Source organism: Solanum pennellii, chromosome 6, assembly GCF_001406875.1.
Source record: "Solanum pennellii chromosome 6, SPENNV200".
NCBI classification, from domain to species: domain Eukaryota; kingdom Viridiplantae; phylum Streptophyta; class Magnoliopsida; order Solanales; family Solanaceae; genus Solanum; species Solanum pennellii.
In genome coordinates this window covers 36,895,003-36,907,007 of record NC_028642.1, presented here as the reverse complement: position 1 = coordinate 36,907,007, position 12,005 = coordinate 36,895,003, and the positions used below count along the sequence as shown (strand labels likewise).

At 31.7% G+C, this 12,005-nt stretch overlaps 1 pseudogene; it reads right to left on the bottom strand.

Moving 5' to 3' along the window:
* Positions 1–438: 438 nt before the first annotated feature.
* LOC107022282 lies at positions 439–5,430 on the bottom strand (annotated as a pseudogene).
* Positions 5,431–12,005: the final 6,575 nt, after the last annotated feature.

Genomic DNA, 12,005 nt, shown 5'->3' with positions numbered 1-12,005 from the left:
TTTTTTATTTCTTTCCTTCTTTATTTATTTCCATATTTGTTTCCTTCTTTTCCTTCTTTACAATTCTGCACTTTTTCTTCTTTTCTTCAATACTTTTTCTTCTTTGTCGCAACTCTCATAATTGTATACATACGACACCATGCCTTCACTTTATCAATCATCAAAACTACTTTATTTGTTCTCCTACTTCCCAACATTTTCCCCCTTTTTGATGATGATAACCAATGATTTGTTACACATCAAGACTCTTTGTTAGTGATCAAAACTTCAATTCTTTGTCATCCATCAAAACTACAAACTTCATGTTTTCTCATTCCCCAACATAAACAAACTTAAAATAATGGCCATGAATACATACCACATATATGTTGATCGTAGTACTATATACTACATAATTAGATGACATGAAAAGGAACATAATTGAACTCGCAGTGACACTTAGATCTTCAGATTATCCGCTGCCATATATAGCTCCAACCAGAAATCCACAACATTAGATGAATCAACACTCACATCCATGAAATCTTTTATGTGCAAATCAACACTTGATGATGACGAAGCAGTATCGTCTGGATTACTCTCCAATATAACTATGTTTTCATCAACAACTTGATTGACAATTGAAGTAACATCATTGTCTTGATTAGATGCTTCCAAGAAATCATAATTTTCATCAAATGTGATGTAGCTAGAAGAGGAGGAGGAGTTGGTGAAATCAAGTGATTGAATATTTTGACAATTAGTTATCAAAGGCTTTTTTTGAGTACTCATCTCTATTTGTTTAGCTTTCTTCCTTGATTTAGGTTTCACTTCAACTTTTGTCCCAAGGTGCTTCTTTAAATGTGTGTGGTAGAAATTCTTGATTTCATTATCTGTTCTTCCAAGCAATTCTTTAGCTATAGCTGACCACCTTTAACAAGTTAAAACACATATATAATTGGTTCATCGAAAATTAATGAGCTCTATATATGCATGTTACATATAAGGCTAAGGTTTAATTCTAACCTGTTACCAAGCGATTGATACATTCTAACAACAATTTCCACCTCCTCGATGCTAAAAGGTCCTTTCTTTAGATCAGGTCTCAAATAGTTGATCCATCGGAGTCTACAACTCTTTCAGGTTCTTGATAGCCCTAACAACAACAACAACAAATACATATGTGAAGACGAAACCCTAAAAGCAACAATAAAACCCTTAATATTAGTATTGTTTGGTTAAGTCTAATTCTTTCCCCTATAGGAAATGAATAGATGTCCCCCAAAAAAAAAAAGTGAATGAAATAGCTAGTGTTATTTGTTGTTGAACCTGCAAATTTGGGCATGTGGGACCAGTTCCAAATACGATATTTCATGATATAATCAATCAATTTTTGGTCTTCATCAGGAGACCATGCTCCCTTCTTTACATGATATAATCAATCAATTATGGAACTTCCAATTAATCACAAACCTTAATTTCTATATTTATAAGAGGGAGGGGGGTAAGTCTTCATTTTCCAAGAAACTTCCCCTCACTTTGACACTATACATGGTATTTTAAAAATGATTATTTAAGTAGACTTTTGGTCATGTTTTGTTGTGATAATTGAAGAGAGAAAAGAAACATAATATTTGTTTTCAAAAGTGAAAAAAATGATTTTTTGAAAATTGGCAAATTATGAAAATTATTTAATAAAGTTATCCAAGTATTTACAAATCTACAACTAACTTAAGTTAAAACTCCATATATTGACCACCTATTAATTACTTAAAAAGAAAAAATTACACTAATATACATTTTATTTTATCATAATCTCTAAAATTTTCAATCATTTAAAAAAATTACAAAAATCTCCTCTCGGATGCATTCCTATCCCCTCTCTGATATACCCCTCCCCTTTTGGATACATCTTTATCCCCTCTCAGATATCCCTCTCAAATGATCATTAAGTAATGTATCATTTGCAAGCCCTGATCTATGTTTCCGCAGGTTTCCTGATGTATCCCTCTCAAATGATCATTAAGTAATGTATCATTTGCAACCCCTAAGCTATGTATCCGCAGGTTTCTGATGTATCAGAAATCTATAATTTAAACCTATTTTTGTAATTTAAAAGAATAGAGATAAAATGTAATTAGCTTTTAACACTATAAAATTTATGAATATATACCTTATTCAATCCATTTTGAAAAGCCAATGTATTCGACACCAACAACCCAATCAAATGGCACTTCTATAGTAACTTCTCTTAAAGCACATATAAAGAAAATTTATATAATAAATGAAATTTTAAATTGAGTCACGTTTCATCATCGATATGGAACAAAATATTCTGAATTCGTAAGCATTCTCTTTGTTACAATTTTAATTTGTTACAGAATTTAAGAAAAATAAAAAAATTAAAATTTTGTGGTGTTGAATTATAGAAAATGCGAAATGTATCAAAATATTCTTTTATTTTGTTATTTAACTCTTATCTCATATAGAAAAGTTACAATTGAGCAAATGCTAAAAAAGTAAAAAAAAATAAAAATAATTCTTAAAAAAAAAGATAAAGAAAATAATTTGAAACGGAATGTATATAATAGGAATGAAGTTAGTTGTATACCATACTTGATGACTAAAACTTCTTTAAGTATTGTCAAATATAAAAAAATCTTGTATGGAATTTAATAAAGAGATTTAATTACGATCTACTTTTAAAGTTTAAGATAATTAAATACCTAAAATACATTTCTTTAAAAAAAATAAAATAAAATTATGGCAATTGTTGAGTTGAGAATCAAAATAAGCCATAAAAATATAAAAGTAACCAAAATAAGCCACTATTTTAGTAAGTAACTAAAATAAGCTTAGTGGAAGAAAAAGTTCTACTATATCCAATAATCTAAACGTTTTCCGTTAGTTTCATAACGCTTATTTTTAATATATAACGGAACTTTTTCTTACACTTTATAAAGTGGAGTTTTTTCTTCCACTTTATAAGGTGGAACTTTTTATTCCATTTTATAAAGTGGAACTTTTTATTCCACTTTATAAAGTGGAACTTTTTATTACACTTTATAAGAAGAATATTTTTCACGTGTTGAAGAAGCTTTTTCAATGTTGTCATATAAATTATATTGATTTGATATGTCATTAAAACGAAGAAAAATATTTCATTATGTATTTTTATTATTTTATTCTAAAAAATCTATTTAAGGACGTTTATACATAGTTGATAGAACCTACAACATAAAGTCTTCTATATTTGTTCATTTCAATCTAAAAAAAATATCTTCTACACCTAACGTTAAAGTTTCAGTTTATTGAGATGACGAAATTATACATGACAGAAATACCATTTATTATAATTGTCCTCCCAAACACAATGCTAAATATCCAATAAATGTCCGATATCATAAATTTATTTCATCAATTTATTAAAAAATGGGTAAAAACAGTACGATTATGTCACGACCCAAAACGGGCCGCGACTGGCACCCACACCTATCCTACTATGTGAGCGAACCAACCAATCTAATCCCCAACATTTCAACCATAAATAACAAAATATAATGCGGAAGACTTAAAACTCATTAATGAAAATCGATTAAATAACTTATAAAAACTCAATACTATTTATTCCCAAAACCTGAAAGTCATCACCACAAGAACATCTATCCTCAAATTACTAATCTAAGAGTATCTAAGAAGCTAAAATAAGTAAAAAGCTAGTCCATGCCGGAATCTCAAGGCATCAAGACATGAAGAGGAAGATCCAGTCCAAGCTAGAAGCAATAGCTCACCCTGAAATCTGGCTTGATGAAGACTGGCTAGAGTTGCGGCTGAGTTGAAGACGATGGCACGTTTGCTGCACTCCACAAATGACAAAGAAAGAAACATACAAGTAGGGGTCAGTACAAAACACAAGTACTGAGTAGGTATCATCGGCCAACTCAAAATAGAAAACAGTATATATCAGATAATATCATAAATNTTTGCTATCCTCTTCATTTCCCTCTTCTCTCGATCGTTCTCCCTCTCTTGTTCTTTCTATTTTTCTTATTCCAAAACCCTCTTTCTTTTACCCTAATTAGTATATAATTAAGTATAAAAGATGAATAAAATAACCCACTTTTTATTTTAAGGTTGTCTCCTTTAACCCCCAAGTAATTGAATTATTAATATTAATCCATTAACTTTATAGTTATAAGCATGAAAAGTCCAAAACGCCCCTTTACAAACTTAACAGAATTTCCGACCCGAGTGAGCTTACGGAGCCTGTGACGGTCCGTCACGACTGTGACGGTCCGTCCTGCAGGTCCGTCACAAAGCTCAGAGACTTGATTTTAGTAAAAGTTCTGTGACGGCCCGTCATGCCTGCGACGGTCCGTCCTGCCATTTCGTCGCGAAGTTCAGAGAGTCGATTTCAGTACCCAATTTTCAGAATTCTAAGTGTTTTGGAACGAGACCCCCTCGACGGTCCGTCGTGCCCATGACGGTCCGTCGTGGGATCCGTCGTCTCAGCCAGTTTTTCCAGAAATAAAATCTGCTGCTCAAAACGACTAAACAGGTCGTTACAGATTATAATTTGATTATAGCCGGAAAATACCCTACTTCATTTTTATCACAAGGACAAGTAATTTTGGAGCGTGAATTATCTATAATGACGAATCGTTGACCGACTTTTTAAGGATTCCAAATGATTGTATAGATCAAATCAAGTCAACAATACTTGGAATCTATGTTAGGAAGGAGCCTAAGATTAGTCAACAACGTTCTCCTTTATCAGTCGATGTTCATCCCTAATTAGAAAATCGTAATAGCATTGATAGATTTCCGATAACTTAATCTACTGATTTTCCTAAAATGACTCATTATCAAAATACTCTTACCGGCCGATATGATTTTGATTTAAACAAAACTATCAATGATAGTGATCGGTAATGCTCAATTATTATATTTCAATTATTGTTTGTTGATTTTGTCAATTATTTATTAATTTATATTATTTATTATTCTTATTATTATATATTTTATAGCGGTTTACCTCAGCAAGATAGGGATATTGCTCCAAGTTATGGACTAAATAATTATTTTGGTCAGTCCTCACACTTTGAAATGACGGAAAATGTTGGGACATCCTCAAATTTTCATGTCTCGCCTACTTTTGATGCAGATGATTATCGCTATGTCTAACACTTATTTTTTTATTTGAGTAAGTTAATTGCATGAGCCAAATATTTATATATATTTTTACATATATAGGAAAAATACTACACAAGATGAGCCCATTGATCCTGTGAATATCGATGACCATGACCTTCCTAATTACGGCTCACCTTCAGCTAGTAATAGTGATGATTTGCCTAATGCTGAGCAATCAGGAGATAATGTTTCATTTGAGGCATCATCTAGTGATGATGATTTTTTGACTCCCAATCGATCGCCAAGACCAATGTCCATGAGTCCGTTTCGTAATCATGAAATTCATATCTTGATCATCTCTCGAATGGTCCAGATATCTTTGGTGATACACGTGATGAATATATATCACAACGTACGTGGCATGAACCAGAAGATTTCATGAATGATGCTATTTATATTGAAAAAGACATGTTATTCAATTCAAAGAAGCAGTTGCAAAGAGCAGTTAAACTTCTACATTTGAACATAGCAAGGGAGTGCTTTGTTATTAAATCAACAAAGAAATCATGGCGACTTGTTTGCAGGCGTGTAGAACAAGGATGTCGATTTAGGTTGACTTCTTTATTGATAAACTTACTAACATGTGGAAAGTTGGAAGACACATTAAAGAACATACATGTGATATGGGTACGTGCCACGAAGGGCATTTCAACTTGGATGTTGAGATGATTGCTAACATCCTCCGTGTTGGTATCGAAAGAACGCCAAGGTACAATTTTATCCCTAGATAATTTTTATTTAATAAGGAAATATTCATTTTTTATTTAATAATTAATATTATTATTAATTTCAGGTTTCCCATCAAAGACTGTCAAACAGTTGTTCTTAAAGCATATGACATTTCAGTAAGTAAAAGTAAAGCCTATCTTGATCGCAAGCAGGCTTTTGAAAAAGTCTATGGTACTTGTGAGTGTTCTCTTGCCGAGTTGCCGAGGTTCATGGAAGCTTTGAAACACTTCAATCCTGGAACAGTAGTCAATTGCATGTTGATAGTCAAGACACATATTGGTGCAGAATTAGTCAAACAATAAGATCCACCATGTGGGAAAATTATGGAAGATTTGTTGATATTTCTTCAAAAAAAATAATAATCAGAAAATGTTTCAACTTAAAGCTAGACAAAAAGATGAATTTTTGTGTACTTTATGACATATATACTTTTATTTTGTTTTATATTTTACGATATTCTGCCTCTTAATTTATTTTATTTTATTTTCATATGATTTTGAAGTAGTGTTACTATGGGAACTTTTATAGGACGTGTAAACCTAAAGTTTTCTATCAATGAATTTAGATGTCTTCCTAACCAAAAGTAAATTAAGTCTAAGGTTGAAAGTAAATCAAACCAAAATCACATTCTAAAAAAGATAAAATTTCCCTACAACTACAAGGCTGCAATCTTACCTATTTTTGTACCTAAAGAAACGAATATGAGTTGTATGTTGTCGGGATGTGCTACTCCAAAATTTCGATTTGTTTAGTGTGGGACCGCTTTAAACTGTCGGATTGGGACCATCTTCAAAGTGAATTTTTTTTTGAAAGCCATGAAAAGGAAAAGGAGAGAAGGTGAAGGTGAAGATGAAATGGTAAGTTTTTATAAAGTGGAAGATTTTCTTCCACTTTATAAAGTGGAATAAAAAGTTCCACTTTATAAAGTGGGAGAAAAAGTTCCGTTATATATTAAAAATAAACGTTATGACAGTAACGGAAAACGTTTAGAAAATTGGATATAGTGGAACTTTTTCTTCCACTAAGCTTATTTTAGTTGCTTACTAAAATAGTGGCTTATTTTAGTTACTTTTATATTTTTGTGGCTTATTTTGGTTCCCAACTCGCAATTGTTACTATATTAAAAACAAAATCTGCCAACAACATTTTTTTAAATCTAAAAAACTATTTCTATAAAGCCAACATGAGTGATCAGCCGTCAGTTGTGGTACAGTACCGAAAAATAACTTTTAGCTGTAATAATAGACACATTAATAAAAAGTACTAAAATATTTATTGATATTAATTAAATGTCATTAGATTCAATATTATTAAAGGCATTAAAAATATAAATAACAAAATTAATTACCTCTAAAATATATATTAAACGATAATCAAGCTATTATCATTCATTTATTTCATTTTTTTTTACTTTTGCCTCATGACGCATGGGGGTCAAATGCAAAAAAGGGATAATATAAAATCCATTTAGGAATCGTAGTCTAATGTATTTTTCTATCTGCTAAAATAAAAATGACTAAGTTGGAGCTAGTTAGATAGTTCTTGTGCGATTAGTTTTTAGTATTCAAATAAAATAGATTTAAATATTTTACATCGTCATAAATAAGTTTTTTTTTGTTTGCATAATTATCCAAATAAACGTCAAGCTCATAGTTGCAAGTTGTAGCCGCCCCTGCCACCTAAGCATTAGCAACTAATTTGGAAAAAAATAGATGTGTGATTAGTGACAGGTGAGTGGAGATTAAAGAGAGGCAATGCTTAATTGCTTGCTAATCAAGTAGTACCTTTATATATAAATCGCCTAATATTTGGAGGGAGGAAATTTTTCTTTTACTTAGAAGCAATTGGAATTAAAAACTAATAATTTATTTTAAGTTATATAACGTAATTTGACTGTATTAAGAAAGTTAACGATGATAACTCATATAATTGTCAAATTATTATTATTTCGGCCTCATATTCTCTATGGGTCACCTTGAGCTTTTGGGCCCTCGTATTTTTTGTGCTCTTGAGCTTTTTTTAACCTAAAAAGTTCTGTATAACTGAATTATGAACTCACTCGATCTTATGTGACTTTGACTCTTTTTCTCTCATTTGTTACGTAACAACGGAATTTAATAATACAATATAATACATTTTAAGTAACAATCCAAACAAACATTGTAAGTATAGTAACGATACAATACAATACAATGGATAACAATGATCCAAACATAGTATTAAAGTCCGGATGCACCATAATGAAAAATATTTGAGGGTAAGACGGTAGATTCAAGTTCTATCGCACCAAGAGGGTAAGACATCAATTTGAGTTTTGATGCACCATGATGCTAAGGATTGGGTTCAAGTCCCATAGAATTTCGCCTAACACGCATTATATGGATAAGACATTGAGTTTGAGTCAATGCACCATAGTGATGATATAATGATGACTAAGGCTTTGATGAAAAGCCTTGAAATTCGTCCTATTGAATTTGTTTCATTCCTTGAAAAGAATGTGGTAGCAACATATGATAACTTTGAAATCCGATGTTGACTTGCTCCATCCTATCGTATGAATGTCATAGCAATAAATAATTAGTCTGAAAGATGACAAATGATTAACGATATGAAAAAAGGCATGAAATGACGAAATTATAATAGTCATTATTGTGATAATTATTAAGGGAAGAACACTATGGGTTCTCCAAATAGTCCTTCAAATGTGAAGGCAACTTTTATTATTAAAATGATATGAAAGGTCATTGGACTTGTGAATGTTGTCGACCCAATAATTTGACAAGTTTATAAATCCTCCATCGAAAGACAAGAAGATAAAGTGATGGTATACTTCTTTCAAAGTGATGTTGAGGTGTGTCATGGAAATATGATGAATTTTAAAATCATGACAATGTACTTATAATGCAAATTTATGAAGTACATATAAGTGGTTAGTCTATTCCTTGAAGAGAATGTGACTTGTGATGAGTATCGTGAATGTTCGACCATTCTATAAGAGAATGGCTCAAGATGTGATGAAATCATTATGGGTTGAATATATACCACAACTCATCTCTATGGGAGGTTTGAAAAAAAAAAGATATATGTCAAAACTCACCTCTACGGGAGGATTGAGAGGAAAATAAATTTTATTTGGCAGAAATGGTTAATAGTATTGTATGTTTATACGTCACAATGGTATGTTTATTGTGAACTACCGAAAGGGCAAAAGAAAGAAATAGTTCTTGCCTATAAGGGTTGTGGTCATTATTGTATGGCAATACAAATTTGTCATTGGTTGTGTATCTATGGTACAACAAAAGTAAAGCAAGAAACATGTATTGTTTGTAATGATTTTGACCATGACAATAATAATATAATTTCCTCCTTGAATGAGATGCTAACCATAGGGATGGTGTCATGCAATATGTGATAGTACACAAAATTAATAGCAAGCTCTAACGAGTTGTTTTATTACCAGAGGAATAGTAATGGGGTTGTAGTAAGTCTAAAAAGAAATTTTCAAGTTTCGGATGAATTAAAAAGAAATATTGAGACTATATATTATAAATATTTATGTAAAAGATTACCTATTTTTTCCTCTTGTTTGTTGCATACAAACGTGGACATGCTGATGAAATCACATGTAAAAGTAAACTGGTGTATTGAAATAAAGATCAGTTGGCATGACCGGTTGACCATTCTGGTTTAAATGTGATGCAAATGTAATCAAGAATTCATGTGGATTATATGATGAAGAAATAAAAGATTCTTCAAGAATTCTCTTGTGTTGCTTGTTCTCTTGATAAAATGATTATTGTACCAGCTAAGGTTGGAATTGCAATCCCCTGAAGTTCTTGGAACATATAAAAAGGTGAATATGGGCCCTTTCACCTGCCATGTGGATCATTTGCAACTATATGATAGATACATCTATGCAATGATCACATGTGCTTTGGTGTCTACTAACAAATTGGTGTTTGTAAGGTTGTTTCCTCAATTGCTAAATTAAGAGCACAGTTCCAACTATGAAATTATACTGATAATGTTGGTTGGTTTAGCAGAAATTGTACGACTCCAATTATAGCTAAACCATGGGTATGAGAGCAAAACTCCCAAATAAGATTTGGTATCAAATAAATTTATTTAACATGTAGCAACATATGTATTCATCAAGCCAACAAGGTTTCCCCATTAAAATTGGTTCAGCAGGAATCATATAATTTTCATCTAAAATATTGAATGTCCGGTTATGATTTAAACTGCTCCGACACGAACAAAGATGAATTCTCAAATAAGGTCGGGATGAATGTTAAATTTTCTAACATTAGGAGGAGAGATGATTGACAGCTGAAAATTATGTGTGAGTTTAATTGTGAATTATCTAGATTCTCGTTAAATAAATATGTGAACGTAAAGTTCCAGGGATAATTCATTTGTATAATGTTGCAAATTAATTGCCAGATGAATATACTGAGTCTATGATATAATTCAGCTGCAAGTGCTCCAATGTGAATTCCTTAAAGGACAGAGTCTATGATACGCCGGAAGCGTAATAGACCAATCGGTTCCAAATATAAAATTCCTTGAAGAAGGAAGGAGCAAATGATCAAAATGGTCATAATAATGAGGCAAGTGCTATAAAAGAGCACATTGACATAACACTTCATAAAACCTCGGAAAAGGTTCAAGTACCTGAAAAATGATGAAAAATGAAGAGATCTCGATAAATTATGTCTTGTTGGAATCGATATCAAATAGCCGTCGACGGTATCTTTGATATGAGGTAGCGCTCAATGATATAAATTGTGGCGAATATCTTGAATTCAAATCTGTCATAGAGTGTGGACAGATAAATGATTGGCGAAGTAAAAATGAATAATTCAAGTATATTTTGTTTCACTTAGAAAAGTGATATTTTGGACTGATAGTCCATAAATCAAGGTATAATGTCAGTGGGATACAAATAAATTATTATGCGATGGTGTAACCGTAAGATATTAAGTACGACTTGTGCCTTGGGGCATAAAGATTTGTCGCAAAAATTCTGACATTATTGGACATGTTTTCTCCTATGGTGGATGCAATAAGGTTTGTTTTGATCTGGGAACATATGAAAAACTTGAATGCGTATAATGAATAATTATCATGTCTAGATAGACAATAAAGGTTATATGAAAATCCTTGAAACAATCGAGGTGTCTGAAGCAAATAAAAGTTTGAAGGAAACTTTTTCAATAAAGCTTCAAGAATCCTTATATGGATTGAAATAATTAAGGAAGAAAAGGGTACAAAAACAATGACCCTAATTGTCCTTGTATTTTTATGAAAAGGTCTTGGTAAGATAAACTTTTGTATTGATAATTTGACAATTGAAATATTTGTCTAACAGTGCACATACACAGAAAAGTTTTGATGCAATTTTATATGGATAAATCATATTCATTGAATACCCCAATGATTATGAGATCGCTTGAAATAAATGATGATTCATTTTGATCTCAAGAGAAGGATGAAGAGCTTCTTGTTGATGAAACTCTATATCTTAGTGCAATCAGGGTACTAATGCATCTTGCTAACAATACTCGACCAGATATTTGTTTTGCAGTAAATTTACTAGCAAGATTCGGTTCCTCTCCAACAAAAGGACATTGAAATGGTGTTATGTATATACTTGAATATCTTTGAAGGACCATAGACATGGGTTAATTCTATTTTGAAGAATTCAAGTCAGAGTTGATTGGTTACGCAGATGCAGAATATTTATCTTATCCGCATAAAACTATATCTCAAACACGCTATTTGTTTGCATATGGAGGCACAAAAATATTTTGGCGATCAATGAAGCAAATGTTACTATGCAGAAATAATAGCCCTCCATGAAGCAAGCCGAGAGTGCGTCTGGTTGAGACAAATGACACACCATATTCAAGAAATGTGTGGTTTTTCTTTGAAAAAGAATATAGCAACCTCACTGTATGAAGATTGGAGACATCATCGCAAGAAATTAAGTGATGTTTTAATCAGGGGGAGTATGATTTGCACTCTTTTTTCCTTGACCGAGGTTTTGTCCCACTGGGTTTTCCTGACAAGATTTTTAATGAGGCAACAAATAATGCGTATCA